At 42.5% G+C, this 15,988-nt stretch overlaps 2 non-coding genes across 2 annotated transcripts; one reads left to right on the top strand and one right to left on the bottom strand.

Moving 5' to 3' along the window:
* Window positions 1–8,975: 8,975 nt before the first annotated feature.
* On the bottom strand, window positions 8,976–9,049 carry TRNAI-AAU. Its single transcript has one exon. It is a non-coding gene; the product is annotated as a tRNA-Ile (tRNA).
* Window positions 9,050–15,320: 6,271 nt separating this feature from the next.
* On the top strand, window positions 15,321–15,393 carry TRNAA-AGC. Its single transcript has one exon. It is a non-coding gene; the product is annotated as a tRNA-Ala (tRNA).
* Window positions 15,394–15,988: the final 595 nt, after the last annotated feature.

Here is a 15,988-nt window from a genome sequence, read left to right as displayed (position 1 = left end):
ACATAGGAGAATTAAAACAAAGGGAACAAAGATTAATAAATTATTAAATAGATCTACTGATCTATCTAAAAACGTATCTATAATTACATTATATGTAAATGATTTAAACACATTAATTAATAACTAGAGATCATCAGAATGTATTAAAAATAAATATGCTGACTATAAGAAAGTTACCTGCTTATACATAAGGTATATATAAGAATAAAAGTCATATAGTAGATTGAAAGATGCCTCACACAAGCATTCACCAAAGAAAGCTGTGGCGTATATATCAAAATCAGACAGTCGATTTGAAAGCAGAGACACTTTCCAGGAATAATGAGGGCTGCTACATGATTATGATTGTCCATTTTCCAGGGAAATACTCTACCAAATGTATATGAGGACACAGAGCTTCAGAACTCTTATGAAAAATTGGATAAGCCAGGTAAAAATAGAAAAATCCAAATATAGTTGCAGGCATTAACACTCCTCTCTCAGTTATTGGTAGACCTAGTACACAACAAATCAGCAAACATATTGGAGAATTGACAACACCAGCCTCCAATGGATCTAATCAACTTCACAACACAAAATAAAAATTTAGGCAGAAAGCAAAGACAGAAATTAAAAGAAAGTAAAATCATATTATAACCAGGAAATTGAGTGTGGTCCAGCATATAGAAGAGTGCTATTATTGAAAGAAAGAGTTATTTAGTTATTTTGAAACATGTTTGAAGGAGTTACTTAGCTGGAAATGACAGAAAGACAGAAAACGGTGAATCTGGAGGTGTATCTTCTCTCGTCCATATTTATCTTGTCTTCTTTTGCTGTCTAGGGTGTCTATACTTCCTCTGAATTACCTGATCCTACTACAGTGTCTGGCACAAAGCATCTCCCTAGTGAATATGTACTGTGAGTGGAAAGTAATTGGTAGATTCAGAAGAGTCATGCAAGAATAATGTTCATTATCTGGCAAATCATCAAATGTGTTTGAAGCAGGACAATGAGTCAAAGTTGACTTCAAAGGTAAGCCCAAGGACAGATGTGGTGGCTCACTTCTGTAGTCCCGGTACTTTGAGAGGCCGAGGTGGTCAGATCCCTTGATAGTAGGTGTTTGAGACCAGCCTTGGCAACATGGTGAAACCCTGTCTCTACAAAAAAAAAAAAAAAATACAAAAATTGTCCAGGTATATGGTATGCATCTGTAGTCCCAGCTACTCAGGAGGCTGAGGTGGGAGGATCGCTTAAAACTGGGAAGTGGAGGTTGCAGTGAACAGAGATCGCGCCAGTGTCTGGGCAACAAAGTAAGACCCTGTCTTAAAATAAAATAAAATAAAACAAAACATAAAAGTTAAGCCCAGGGCCAGGCGCGGTGGCTCACGCCTGTAATCCCAGCACTTTGGGACGCCGAGGCGGGTGGATCACGAGGTCAAGAGATTGAGACCATCCTGGTCAACATGGTGAAACCCTGTCTCTACTAAAAATACAAAACATTAGCTGGGCATGGTGGCGCGTGCCTGTAATCCCAGCTACTGAGGAGGTTGAGGCAGGAGAATTGCCTGAACCCAGGAAGCTGAGGTTGCGGTGAGCCGAGATCGCGCCATTGCACTCCAGCCTGGGTAACAACAATGAGACTCCGTCTCCCTCAAAAAAAAAAAAAAAAAAAAAAAATTAGCTGGGCATGGTGGCGCGTGCCTGTAATCCCAGCTGCTCAGGAGGCTGAGGCAGGAGAATTGCCTGAACCCAGGAGGCGGAGGTTGCGGTGAGCCAAGATCGCGCCATTGCTCTCCAGCCTGGGTAACAAGAGCAAAAACTCCGTCTCAAAAAAAAAAAAAAAAAAAGTTAAGCCCAGGCCAGGGATCACGCCTGTAATCCCATCACTTTGAGAGGCTAAGGCAGGCGGATAACCTAAGGTCATATGTTTGAGACCAGCTTGGCCAACATGGCGAAACTCCATCTCTACTAAAAATACAAAAATTAGTGAGGCGTGGTGGCAGGCACTTGTCGTCCCAGCTACTCAAGAGCCTGAGGCAGGAGAATCACTTGAACCCGGGATGTGCAGGTTGCAGTGAACCGAGATGGCACCACTGCACTCCAGCCTGGGTGACAGAGCGTGACTTCATTTCAAAAAAAAAAAAAAGTTAAGCTCAAAAGGTAAGTAAAGAGGAGGGCTGAAATTAGATACTTGGTGTATGAATGAATGGGCTTAAGTGCAAAGAAGGGCCATAATAACTGTGAGCTGGAGCAGACAGAAAAAAGGCACATTTAAAATCTCAAAATATCTGCTTCTCAATTTGGGCTTTCTCACTTAGCAGCTTTGGCACCTTAGAAAGAAGACTTAACTTACCTGAGCCTCTTTTACTTCTAAAAAGTGCATACATAGTTTTGTTGACAAAATTCAATCAGACTACATGAAGTAAACTCCCTAAGTCTCCTAGTATAATTTGTGGCACAAAATATTGGCGAAAAATAGGGAGGATATTATTACAAGTTCAGTTTGTGTTTTTTGTAGTGAATGTCTCCAGTGACATAGATGCAAATGGAGATACACAGTAAGAGTCATATGAATAGGAGGCACTTTTGAAGGCTATTTCTTCCTTCATTCCTTCAGTTGGTCACTCAAGAAACTATTAAGAATTGAGGATCTTCTCATTTTCTTATCAACAAAGGAGACTACAGAGAAGAGGAGTGATTAAGACCCTGAAGAAGGGAAAAGCTAGATCACTGGGCCACAGGAGGGAAAAAAAAAGGCAAGACAGGTTCAATAGTTTCTGGTCCCTCAGGCCAGAAGGTCCTAACATTATGTGAATACTGCAAACAGGTGGGCTCCACCTGTCTGGGTGGGGAGTTCTTCCAGTGCAGTGTTGGCTGATAAGGAGTGATTTCTAAGTAGCATTGATTGTGCTCTTCAAAAGCTAGGAATTGATAAAGCGGTAGTGTCTGGGAAATGAGATTTGATAATCTGGATGTCAGCTCTTGGGAACAGTTGCTCTCTAAGAGCAGCAGGCTACCTGTCAGTCTCATATTCTGAAGGTCCTGAGTTCAAACATCAGGCAAGGTCCAGCTTTTACCGCTATTTCCGTTAAGGGAAATGAAATAGGTGCAATAAATAATGGGACGCAAATGCTATGAGATAATGATTTCAAGACAGACCAAATATTAGCTTAAAATTTAAACATGAGCTTGCTTGCTTTCTCTTTTCTTTCTTTCTTTTCCTTCTTTCTTTCTTTCTTTCTCTTTCTTTCTTTCTTTCTTTCTTTTTCTATTTTCTTCTTTTGGCTTCTCAGTGGCTTGAGTACAAGGGGTGGTGAAGAGATATAAATTACACAAGAAACTACAAGCTATGTCATGTGTCTACCGCTCTAGCTGACAGGGAAGCAGGGGAAACTTTTCTTCCAATTGCCTGCTCTGAAGGTCATCCAACCATAATTACAAAGTGGGGTGGGTGAAGTGTTTCATTCTTTTAATCAGCTAACAAATATTTCTCAAGAACATATCTTGTTAAAAGACTGTTTGGGAGGCAGGCACGGTGGTGGACGCCTGTAATCCCAGCACTTTGGGAGGCCAAGGTCAGGAGTTCAAGATCAGCCTGGCCAATATGATGAAACCCCGTCTCAACTAAAAATACAAAAATTAGCCAGGCGTGGTGGTAGGTGCCTGTAGTCTCAGCCACTCAAGATGCTGAGGCAGAAGAATCACTTGAACCCAGGAGGTGGAGGTTGCATTGAGCCGAGATCGAGCCATTGCACTCCAGCCTGGGCGACAGAGCAAGACTTTGTCTCAAAAAAAAAAAAAAAAAAAGACTGTTTTCGGTTCAGCAATTTACAGTGAATAAAACACAGATATACTCACCTTTGTGATACTACATCATAGTTGGGAGGAGTGAGGAGAAACAGACAGGAAGCAAACAGGAAGAATGAACAAGAAGTTCTGTGATGATGTCTACTGGAGGAAATCATTAGGCAGTAAAGGACTTGGCAGTGTGAAGGTGGCACTTTCAGTTTTCAGAAGAATCAGGGAAGTTGTCATCTTGAAACTATCATTTAGCTTCCCTTTCTTTTAATCTTCTTTCTTTACATGCAAAATGAGGACTGCGGGGTTCTCTGGAAGGATGACAGCACCTAGCGCTGGATCTGGGCGATAGGAACTGCTCAGGAAGCATTAGCTGCTGCTCTGGTTGCTCTCTCCCTATAGAGTGCTGGCCTCTCACACTGAGCTAGCATCATATTATAGGTGCTCACTAGGAATTTGCCTGGTGAATTTACAGGTTGAGGTTAGAACCCATCAGGTTTCTCTTCCTGGAAAGAACAAGTTTCCCTCTAAAATTTCACAGAGACACTGGGTGAGGAAAGAGCCTCAAATGGCTTGAAATAACTTAGTGCTCCTTGGTCAAAGCAGGAAGCCCCACTTTGGAAGGGCACCACGGGGGCATATATGAAGGTCTCAGTACGGAGATGAGTGCTCAGGACGTCAAGATGGTTAAGCAGAGGATCTGACCAGAATGTTCATGGTGCAAAGAAACAATCTTGTTGGGAGAAGGATGACAACAATTGGGGAATTAGAATACAGGCTAAATACGACTGAAAAATAGTACAACAAGAATCAGGCACAAATCGTTGATACTACTTTTTTTTTGTACAAATCCATTTTGCCTAGAAAATCATGCTTTACCATGCATCTCTATTGTGCTTCTCCACCATCTATTTTACTTTTTAAACTTTATTTCATTTTTATCACCACAGAAGCTTGTTGCTACAAAATAAATGAGCAAATCAACCAATGGCAACAAAACTGCACTAATATCTCTCTTAGACCCTGAGAACATTTTCCTCCAAGGTGAACAATACTCCGCGTTCAGCACTATGTGCTAGAAATTATACTGACTGTTTATTAATTTTTAAGTAAGTTAATGGATATAGTTTTGCAGCTTCCCCAGGTATTATTACCCTAGTGTTACAGATGACACTAAAGCTCAGAGTATTGTTGAGCCACTTTCCTCGGATCACATAACCTTAACAAGATACAAAAAGCAGACTTATTTCTAAATGAAACCATCACGAGCTCTTGCTTTAACCAAGTACATAGTCTCATCATCTGTTTTCCTCACACCAGCTCACTCATGTAACATGAACAGGCATATTTCTTCACGCAGGAATTCCTACAAACATCCCAGCCTATGTCTGCCCTAGGTTTTCTCCACCCTGTGTTCACCCTTCCTCTGCATTGCTGAATGTATTTTTTTAATCCTTACACTCTGATATGATCTTGATCTCTTATTCTTTATGCCTCTTATCTGTCTTATTTTATTGTTCTGTCGTGTAGTTGGATATGTAACTTTTATATGACACACCTTAGCAAGAAGACAACACATATCTCAGTTGTACGTTAAGAAGCATTTTCCAGGGATTTCTTAGTGTCCTGCTCAGCACACTGGCCTCATTCTTAAAAGTTCCTTGGTGCAAAAAAAGCAGGAGCTTTTTGCCTTCCAGACATCTGCACCATCCTACAGCCTGAGCTACTAGAAACAAGTGATTATGCCATCCTTTTCTTTAAAAAAAATCATTTAAGCATCCTGTATATCTGTGGCACATTAGCTGGGCAGGGTCCATCTCTGGGACATGCCTTTTTCTGTCCCGGAATATGGGAAACCTGATATTTGAGCAGCACCAGACTTTTCCCTCTGTGACTTTCTCTTTGTTCCCATTTCTCCACCTTCCTTGCAGAGAATCAGTAGCCACTGTGCTCTTGCCCTGGGCCATGAATGAGAATATCTGCTCTTAGTGGAGCCCTGCCTTCACGCTGAAGGCCTTCAAGCCACCTGTGTTCCAGACTGTCCGGTAAGGACGAAAAAGATGCTGTGAGATGGGGAGTTAGCTCAAGTGGTAGAGTGCCCGCTTAGTTTCTGAGAGGTATTGGGATTCATGCCCACATTCTCCAGATTTTACTACTTGGACCTCAGGTCTCCAGGTTACAATGAAAAAATACATATATTAGGCATTGATCTAATATAGACATTGATCTCAGAAAACAATATATTAGACACTGATCTCAGTAGTAACCTAGACACTTCTTTGGTTCATTATGCAAAGGCAGCAACGACACAGGGATGGCCAAGACTCTACTGGTATGCAGTATAGTATACCTCTATCAATGTGTAAACAATTTTGTTTTTCATTATTCAAAAGAATAAAATACTTGGGAATATGGTTAGGAAAAAAATGCACAGGACTTATACTGTTACAACCACACATAATTGTTGAAAGAGATGAAGTCCTAAACATTTGGAAAAATGTGCCATGGTCAATACTCCCCAAATTTATCTATACTTTAATGTAATTATTATCAAAACACCAGCTGGCATTTATTTCTTTATTTTCGATGTTGATGCGCTGATCCTTACATTCCTGCAGAAGTGCAAGAAATTCAGAGTAGCCAAAACAATTCTGAAAAAGAAGAACAAAACTGGAGGAAGCAATTTCCAAATTTAAAACGTACACTAACAAACAGTCACCAACACAATATGGTACTGGTGTCTGAATACACAAATTAGTCAATGAAACAGAATTGATAGTCCAGAAACAAATCCTTACATTTACAGCCTATTAATTCTGAATTTCCAAGACAATTCAGTTGGAAGACAGTAATCATCAAGAAATGATGCTGAAACAATTGGAAATGCACATGCAAAGGAGTGAAGTCGGACCCCTTCCTCACACTTTATACAAAAATTAATTCAAAATCGATCAACAACTTCAAGGTAAGAGCTGAAACTATAAAACTTTAAGAAGAAAGCATAGGAGCACATCTTTTGAGAAGTCAATGTTCCTTTTATATATTTCTTCTAAGTAATAGTCATAGAGTCCGCTTACAGCATCTGCGAGGTCCATGTCCATGAATTCAGCCAACCACACATCAAAAATATTAGGAAAAATCCATTTGTATTGAACAGGTACAGGCTTTCTCTTGTCATTATTCCCTAAAGAATATAATATAACAACTATCGATGTAGCCTTACATTGTATGAGGTATTCTGGGTAATCTAGAGATAATTTCAAGTATATAGGATGATGTGTATAAGATATATGCAAATCTGATACCATTTAATTGAAGGGGACTTGAGCATCTGAGGATTTTGATATCTATAGACACTGAAAGATGACATTACATCATTATGTAATGTTAATGTCATCGTTACTCATCACTGCAACTCAATCGGAGCTGTAATTCAAGTTATTTCTACAATCAGTGGATCCAAAAGACTATGGCCTCAAATGTGTTACTGAAATGAGTAAGGCAATTCACTAAATAATTTTTTTTAAATTCCCAGATGGGGATAAAATACAAAACAGCCTATACTGTTTGCTATCCACCCAACAATGACTTCAATTTGTCACAATGTTTTCCATTCTTCTTTTCTAATATAGAAAGGAGCTCATTCAGCACTTGACCTTCTTTTCACAACCATCTTCTGCAGAGTAAGTGGATCCTAACTTCAGAGTCAAGAGTTAAATCTGGTTTTCCCAGATCTTTTGCCAGTGCTTGATCTGGGCAAGGGTGTGTACCACTTAGCTCGTGATTTTGAGACCAGGAGTTACTGCAGAAGAAGCAGCCGGAGCATCAGGTCCGTATGTTGAGGACAGACCCAGTGAGTTAATCAGTTCTATGGCTTTCCTTCCCTGTGTATTTTATCGTCGGGTACAAGCATAAATACCACTTATTGGAAAGAGCATATCACTCTCTTTCTTCTCGGTATGTGCATCTATTCACAGCTAAGGACTTCATAAATTACAGTTTTGTAAACATTAGTCTAAATCATTCTGATGACTTGAAATTTCAAAATGTCAGAACCAATCACATTAATGTAGCAGAAAACATGGGTTTGAGGTGCACTGCCTCACCGTTTTATTTACTATCAATCAGTGGAGTAGAATTTCCCATCAAGGAAGAGGGTTCATTCCTGTCTCTCAGCCTCAGCAAAGTTAAACATTTCAGGTCTTTCCTGACTTTGGATCTATCCGGCATGCTCTGTCCTCCACCACTATCCCATCCTAGGGGCATACAGAGCCTCAGAGATGCACTCAGCAAAATGGAACCAATCACCATGTAGGGTAGCCTGTTGCTCATCTCACCAAAATGCACTTTGTTGAGATAGCCTGGGTTCTACAGACCCGTGAAGTCCATTTGGAGCACAAGACACTCTTCCCACCATGCCTGCACACATGTCCCTCAGTCTTCATTGATTCATCCAGACTTTTAAAAGTGTTTAGCAATAAGCATCCTACCCCCAAGGAGCTTAGAATCTCATGGAGAAGAGGGCCAGGCAGCAGACGTTCACAACATGGTACATGCCACAAAACAAATGTGTACCTGGATCTCCGTGAGTGCTAGGAGCAACGAAACCCAAGCTCAGAAACTAGGAGAGGTGTCAGGGAAGGCATTTTCCGGAAGATGGTTTTGTGTCTGTCTAAGCAGTGAGACAAGCAAAGAGGAGGTGAAAGGCTCAGCGTCCTATGGGACATTTCCTTACCTCCAGTATCTCTAGAGTTAGCTGTGGGAAGCGAAAAGAGAGGAAATAGAAATGCAAAATGGGAGTTGTTGAGAGACTTTACTTACCCTGCACAAGCCAAGGACAGGTCTGCCGGAAGCAAGCAGATGCAGAGTTAGGAAAGTCCATATCAGAAGTTAGTCACGGCAGAGAAAGATTTGTACGCTTTGGAAAGCGTAACGGAATGAAAAGCCCAGGTCTTTATATCTGTGTTTTCGCCTCTGTTTTTCGCGTTCTTCCGGGATTTCAATTTCCTTCCGGAGTCTCCGCCCTCTTCATCGTCTGCTCTTGCAGGAACGCTAAACCCAAAAACACAAAATTACGGTGAACCGCACTACGTCCTAGCAAGATTACTGGGTACATGTACAATTCCTTTCTTGTTCTCTCGGGACTTTGTGTAGCACTGCGCACAGCTGGAACAGTAAGATGAGCATAAAAGTCCACCTGGCCCGTACGGGGATCGAACCCGCGACCTTGGCGTTATTAGCACCACGCTCTAACCGACTGAGCTAACCGGCCTCTGGCGAATGCCTCCATCCTACGCTCATTAGAGTTTCAAGGACGCAACTTTTTCCAATCACCAAAGGAGCTTTTCTCAACTTCTTGGAGCTGGAAACAACCAACCGTCTTTGCTGACTTCTTTACGATCCTCCGAAAATTTCTTCGAACCCTGAAATGTCACTCAAAATTAAATTCTGCGGAAGGAAACTTCAAACGGCACCTGCTTCAGTGTTTCAGGACGCGGGCTTTTGGTGGCCACCTTTTTCAATGCGACGCCCCCACCTGCCGCCGGTGCTGAGGCCTGTCCCTACCACTGCTTTCTACTTTGCTCCCGTAGCTTCTGAGCGACCCTTCAAGAAACTGACGGAAAACGGAACAATTACCGCCGGTCCCTCTCCGCGGGCTGTCAAGGCCAGTAGAAGTCCCCACCCAGGCTGGTCTGCCCCTAACTTTAGCACAGTTCGCACTGTGTTCGCCCATTTTCCCCAGAGTGAGTATCTGATCCCTACCCCTCCCCATTTTTAGCAAATTCAGGAAACGCTCTCATAGTTCTACTTGAAAAAGACACTTGGGAGAAACACGTTCCGTTGCAGTCTTTCTGCTCGCATTTTATTCCTTCTCGATGAAGCACGTATAAGTCCACTGGCATTTCACGCACAGCAAGTCAACTTTGAAGCCCGACTCAGGACCTTTAGATGAAGAAACGTTCTGCGGGAGCTCTGCTGAGCGCTGGGCCTTCCGCGGTTGCTGCATTCTGTCCCCAAGACAACCGTTTCTCTGCGTGTCTCCGCCTGGCTGGCCACTTCTCCGGTGCAGAAACAGCCGTTCCTCGGGTTTCATTTCTGGAAGCGCTTTGGGTCCCGGGGAATGGGGCCGCTTCCCGCAGCGTCGACAAAGTGGCCGAACACGCAGGGACACCCGCAGTTCCCAGGGACGAGCAGCAAATAGCTCAATAGATCTGTTTCGAATAATTGAACGAAGGAAGTCTCCGCGAGCCCCCAGCTGTATTACAGACGGTCCACCTCTCCGTCTAGAAGATTTGCTAATGTCCTGTTCCTTCTCCCGGCTTTTGAACTAGATGCTCACTTCCCTCCAATCCGTCTTTCGCGGGCTGGCGCGTCTCCGCCTCACTTCCGAAATCCTGTCCCTTGCGCCTCCGTTAAAAACCGACTCTGGCTATTCCTTCCCTCGTTGTGGCTCCCTCTTCCGCACTTGGCGCTGCGGGAAATGCGCTTCGGTGAGGCAGCTGGAGACCCAAACCCCTCCCCCTCCTGCTCCTCCTCCTCCCCCTCCTCTCCCCTCTCCCTCTCTTTCCCCTCCCTCTTCTTCTCTCCCTCCTCGGAGCTCAGCTGTGTAAGCAGCCTTGTGTGGAGGCGGAAAGCACAGACGTCTGGGGGATAATCCAGTTAACACACACACCTTGTGTCTGGCTGGAAAAAACAGCGCCCGAAAAGGGGAGCGAAAGGACGGGAGAAACACACGCTCCGGAATTGTGTGAGATTGTTGCGGCCTTAAACACAGAGCACGGACCGAGGTGCGGACAGCGGAGGGCGCAGCCTCCACCCCCCGGCCTGGGCGCCGGACCTAGGTGAGGACTGGCACTCCGACCTCGGCGCGCGAACGCTGCGTTTCTCAAGACTACCCTGGCGCGCCACGCCCGCATCCTGTGCCTGTAAAAACCCCCGAGACCCTCGCGGGCACAGCCTCGAGCAGCCTGACGGAAAGAGGACCGCGCCGGCGGGAGAACCGGGAACTCCGCGCTCCCTTCAGTCACCCTGGAGGCCTCGCAGAGGCGGTTCCAGTGATCCGCGAAGGCACTGAGCCCTTTACGTCCCGGAGAATGACGAGAGAGTACCTGGGCGGCTTTCACCACCTGGGATTTCAGGAGCTGCGGTTTTCAGCGCGGCAGGCGCCACGCCTGAGGACCAGGCCAAGGGATCGAAGGGATCCGCGCTCTCTCCGCGCCCCACGCGCCCCTGCTCGTACCTGGGCGCCTTGATTTTCCTGCCTGGATGGCCGAGCCTCCCGAGGCCGGGCTCTGAGCTCGAAGTTCCAGGGCTTATACCGTTAAGTTGATCTCCCGGGCAGTCCTGTCGCTGAGGAAAGAGGACAAATTGAGAAAGGAGCAAATAGAGAAGTCGCACAAGCCCTGTGACTCACAGCACAGGCCCAGTCTACAAGCCGTGCCATGCTACACAAGCGCGAATTGTTCTCACACCGGCTTATTCAGACCCGATGATCCGCGAGACCAGAGCCAAACTGATCCAGCGACTCTAGACGGATCTTCATGTTCCAGCAGCTCAGTGCCGCTCATCAAACCGGGGGTTCTCCTAGTTTGGAAATTCCGTCCAGCCCCTGCTGAGAAGGACCTGACTAACTTTCCCCCTCAACCATCCTATGAAAAACCCCAGTCAGCAAACCCTCTAAGTCCTGCTCTCGCTCACCCCTGTTTTACGCAGTACTGGGCCTTGGCAGAGGTGGGGCTCTTTGCTCGGCAAGTTTAATTAATCCAGGGTAGTAGAATCCATTTGTTTTCTTGGTTGTCTTTTTTGAGGGAGTGGGTCTTCTAAGCGTTGATTCTGATCCCTGCCTATGGGTATTTATAAATAAATAGATAATTGCACTCATCATTATGTGGAGTTAAAAAGTGTTCAATTTAGCTATCTAATTGTCTCTAACCACTAGATTCAACTGTTTGTAACTTACCTAATTAGTTCCACATTCTGGAATGAAGGGACGTAATAGGTAACAACAGGTCTCAGTCCCAGTCCCTAATGGAGAAATAATCGCACAGACACCAGATGAAAGATGAGTAAAGTGAAAGGCAATAGGTGGAAAAATAATTCACTTTGTGCTCAGGTTTTTGGAGTGAAGCAAGAAAAATTAATCAAGGAAACAAAGAAGAAATTGAAGATGTAGTAGTGTTGGACTTGCATTTTTGTCATAGGACACTATTTCTATTCTACAGGATTTGCTTGGTCTCCATCTGACCTCCTCAGAGTACGCTGCTCTTCCCCAATCACTCCTGCAATCACCCTAGGATGTTTGTGGTCCGAAAGTAAGGGGGGGGGGAGTTTAAATTTAAAACTTCTAAGTAGACCTGCGTGGTGCCATTACTAAGGGCAGGGTAGCTGAACAGACTCAGCTCTGAGTCCTTTAAGCAGAGGTGTTCATTACTGACCCTCTATTTTATCAGATTCTGAACGTGATGTGCCACTTTTCCTTTTGGGTCTCAGGTGACACCAGCCATTTTCACAGTTTGTTCCACTAGGAGGTCCTGGGAGAAAAGTGATAAAGGTAGATTGAAGAATGGTTAGTTTGATAAGAGAAATATAAAGGCAAATATATTTTTCACTCAGTACACACTGGTTCTAAGAGTGGGTCTATATAAAGAAATGGAACATGCTTCTGCTAATTAACATTCAGGCAGAAAACGTCATTAATTTCACTACAGACCCATGTCCCTTCTTTCCACATGACAAACTCATGAGAGTATTCTTTCTTCTGTAGGTAAAATGAAGTCTGGGATATAGATTGCAATATTAGCAGTGCTGTAGTGCAGAGTTTCTCTTAATTAACACATTTTACTTCAATATGTGAGAAAATATAATTGGAACTTAAAGCCAATAAACTAATCAGGTTATAAACAATATGAACATAGAAACAAAAACTGTATGGTCTGTGGTATGCAGTCTTTGATTTGGGGAATGCATTCTTTTCTACTGTTATCAGGAAGGAGGAACAGAAACAGCTCATAGTCACATGGAAGAGACAAAAGTATGCATTTATGCTGTTGTTCCAGAGGTGAATCCAGTCCCCCAATTTTTCATAATCTAGTCCAGAGAGAATTGAACTGTCTGCACCATCAGCAAAACATTGGTACACTGTGGTGTTAGTATCATTTAAATCTTGAATGAGCATGAAGTGTCAAGTAAATTATAGATTTTCTTAAGCCCTGCATGCTCCAGAGGGTGGGAGAGAAACACAAAACCATTCATCGACCTGGTCCATGAAGGAAAGTTTTTAGGATCTGTGAAATTCGGAGACATTTCCTCCAAAATAAAGAGGATGTTGTTGCATCTCGAAGCTCCCATCACTTAGAAGGGAGCGCTAAACTCGCCATGATTCTTTGGGCTGTGAAATCTGCATGTTCCACACTTGCAGACCCTTCTCTGACAGGTTTACCAACAGATAGTCAATTAAAATATTCACTAATTGAATCCGGCATTATCTATAAAGCATACTGCACCGTGAATTAGGGAAGATCGCCACAGGAATAAAAAATTAGTTAAGCATTGAAAAGTCAATACGATGTAATATACTACATTTACAAAATAAAGAATACACGCGATAATCTCACTAGGTGCAGGAGAAATATTGAACCAAATTTGCCATTCATTCGTGTTTCTTAAAAAATATCTCAGTAAACTAGGAATAGAAGCAAAATTCCTCAGATGAGTAATGGGCATTTCAGAAATTTCTACACCTAACAACACAGTTAATAGTGAAAGAATAAACATGTACCTTTGTTCCTACTACTTCTGCATTTTACTGAAAGTCCTAGTTAGTGCAAAAAAGGCAAGAAATGCATGAATGAATGAATGAATGAATAGCATAACCACTTTAGAATAGGAAAAGTACATTCATTTGCAAAAAACATACTCGGGTCCACAGAAAATCCTAACGATCTACAAAAATAAGCATTATGAGTAAATTTAGCTATGTCACTGGTTACAATATACAAAAATTAGTTGTATTTCTGTGTACTAACATCAACAAAAATGGAAACTTAAATGACCATTTTCAATAGGATTGAAACAAATGAAATATTTAGAGATAAACTTGTCAATGTGCAAAGACTGGTACATGAAAATCTACCAAAGATTGCTGAGAAAAACTCAGAAAATCTAAATAATTGGTGTTACTTGCTGTATTTACGGATTGAAATTTAATATCATTATCATTTCTTTCTCTGAGTTGATCTATAGATTGACTACAATCCCAATAAATACCCCAGCAGGAGTTCTCTTTTTCACAGAAATGGACAAGCTTATTCTAAAGGACCTAGAGTAACCAAAATAATTAGGAAAAGAAAAACAAAGTCGGAGGACTTATACCAAATGTTGTCAAGACTTTTATAAAGCTAACGTAATCAAAATGACGTGGCAATGTCTCAAGGATACCTACATAGATTAATGGAACAGAATAGATAGTCCAGAAATAGACCAACGTATGTGGTCAACTAATTTATGGCAAAAGTAAAATGTTACTTAACGAGTTTTTTTAAACAAATGGTCTCAGGCAACTGAGTATGGAAAAAAATGATTTCCTACCCTTACCTCACATCCTATACAAAAATTAAATCAAAATGACTTATGTACATAAAGCGTAACCTCAAAGATATCCAACCTGTGGAAGAAGAAAATAAGTCTGCACATGTTTGATGTAGGCAAAGAGTTTTCAGAAGGGACCAGAAAAGCATGAGTCATTGCAAAAAAGGATACACTGGATTTCATAAAATATTAAAACGTTTGTTGTTTGAAGGACAATATTAAGAAAATGAAAAGACAAGACACTGACTTCAAAAGAAAGTTAATATATTTTATATGTACACATAGTCGTTCTACATGCACATATAACAAAGGACTGGTATTGAGAATGGAAAACACGTTTTAGAACTCAGTGATACGAACCCTCAGTAAAGATAAGGGCAAAAAGCTTGAGCAGGCATTTCACAAAATAAGATGCTTATGTGACCAATAGGCACATTAAAAGATGTTCAGCAACATTGATCAGTGCAAAACTGCAAATTAAATCCATCAAGAATTAAGAGGCAACAGCAGATCTCATTCCCCTAGGTGGAGTAACACAGACATTAAAGATAAGCCATTTGAAGGATCAATCGATAAAAAGATACTCTAGTTTATTTCCAGGTTTGTGTTATTAAGAAGTGACACATTCAACAGAGCATTGGAGGTGACTGCTAATTAGAGACCATACTTCCTTCTCTTTGAGCTAAAGGGAGAGTGAAGTCAGATCAGAACTAGAGCTTTCCTAATGAGATCTTTTGTCTCTTTCTCTCTTTCTTAGGATCGTGACTCAGATTGAAAAAGCAGAAGATGGTCACTGCCTTCCAGGTCTGAGGCTGTCTCCCAGAAGCTTCACTCCTGGCTTGGCCCTGGTAGGGAAGTTTGCAGAGGTGTTTGAAAAACCTGAAAACTTAAGTGGGACATGGAACGATATTTGTGTCCCGGTTATAAAAATAGGCAGAAAAGACAAACGTGGTGCAGGGGAATTAGCTCAAGGGGTAGAGCGCTTGCTTAGCATGCAAGAGGTAGCAGGATCGATGCCTGCATTCTCCAGCTTGTTTTAATCCCTCGGCTATACCAACGGTACCTGGTAAACACTTTCAGCAGAGTTATCGCCGTTTACTTAGCTCAGTGTCTTCCTCTTTTGTTGTTTTTTTTTTTTCTTTTTTTTTTTTTTTAAAGGAAACGATATATAGCATTAGATGCAACAGCAAAAAAGGAAAACATTAGTGAAAAATGAGTTTTGCCAATACAGGTTTTGGGCCTTCAGCTGGAAGTTAATTAAATGTATTTTTGTGGGAAAACCAGACGTTAGCCTTTTGGGTACAAAATACGAGAAACAGCCTGGAAATAGTGTCCAGAGGCAAAAGCAGGAGACTAGAATGTGCCAACCTTTAGCTTTTATTCACACTGACAACACATGGTCAGGTAGAGGAGGAAAACCTCTCTTCTTTCAGACTATCTGAGCGTTGGGCAGGTATTAAGAAGAGAGACAAGCAGGAGAGAGGTGAGGAAGGAGTGTAAGTGAAGGTGGGAGTTAGCACGTCAACTCTGGTGGTCAGATGCACTCTCACTCACAAAGTGACACTCAGTCTTTCTATTCAGGTCTCTGAAAGCTCGTCCTGACAAAAAGGTGCTCAAAATAAAT

This window comes from Sapajus apella, unplaced genomic scaffold (genome assembly GCF_009761245.1).
Source record: "Sapajus apella isolate SASKATOON/1434 unplaced genomic scaffold, GSC_monkey_1.0 scaffold251, whole genome shotgun sequence".
Taxonomy (NCBI): domain Eukaryota; kingdom Metazoa; phylum Chordata; class Mammalia; order Primates; family Cebidae; genus Sapajus; species Sapajus apella.
This window is presented reverse-complemented; position numbering and strand designations above follow the sequence as displayed.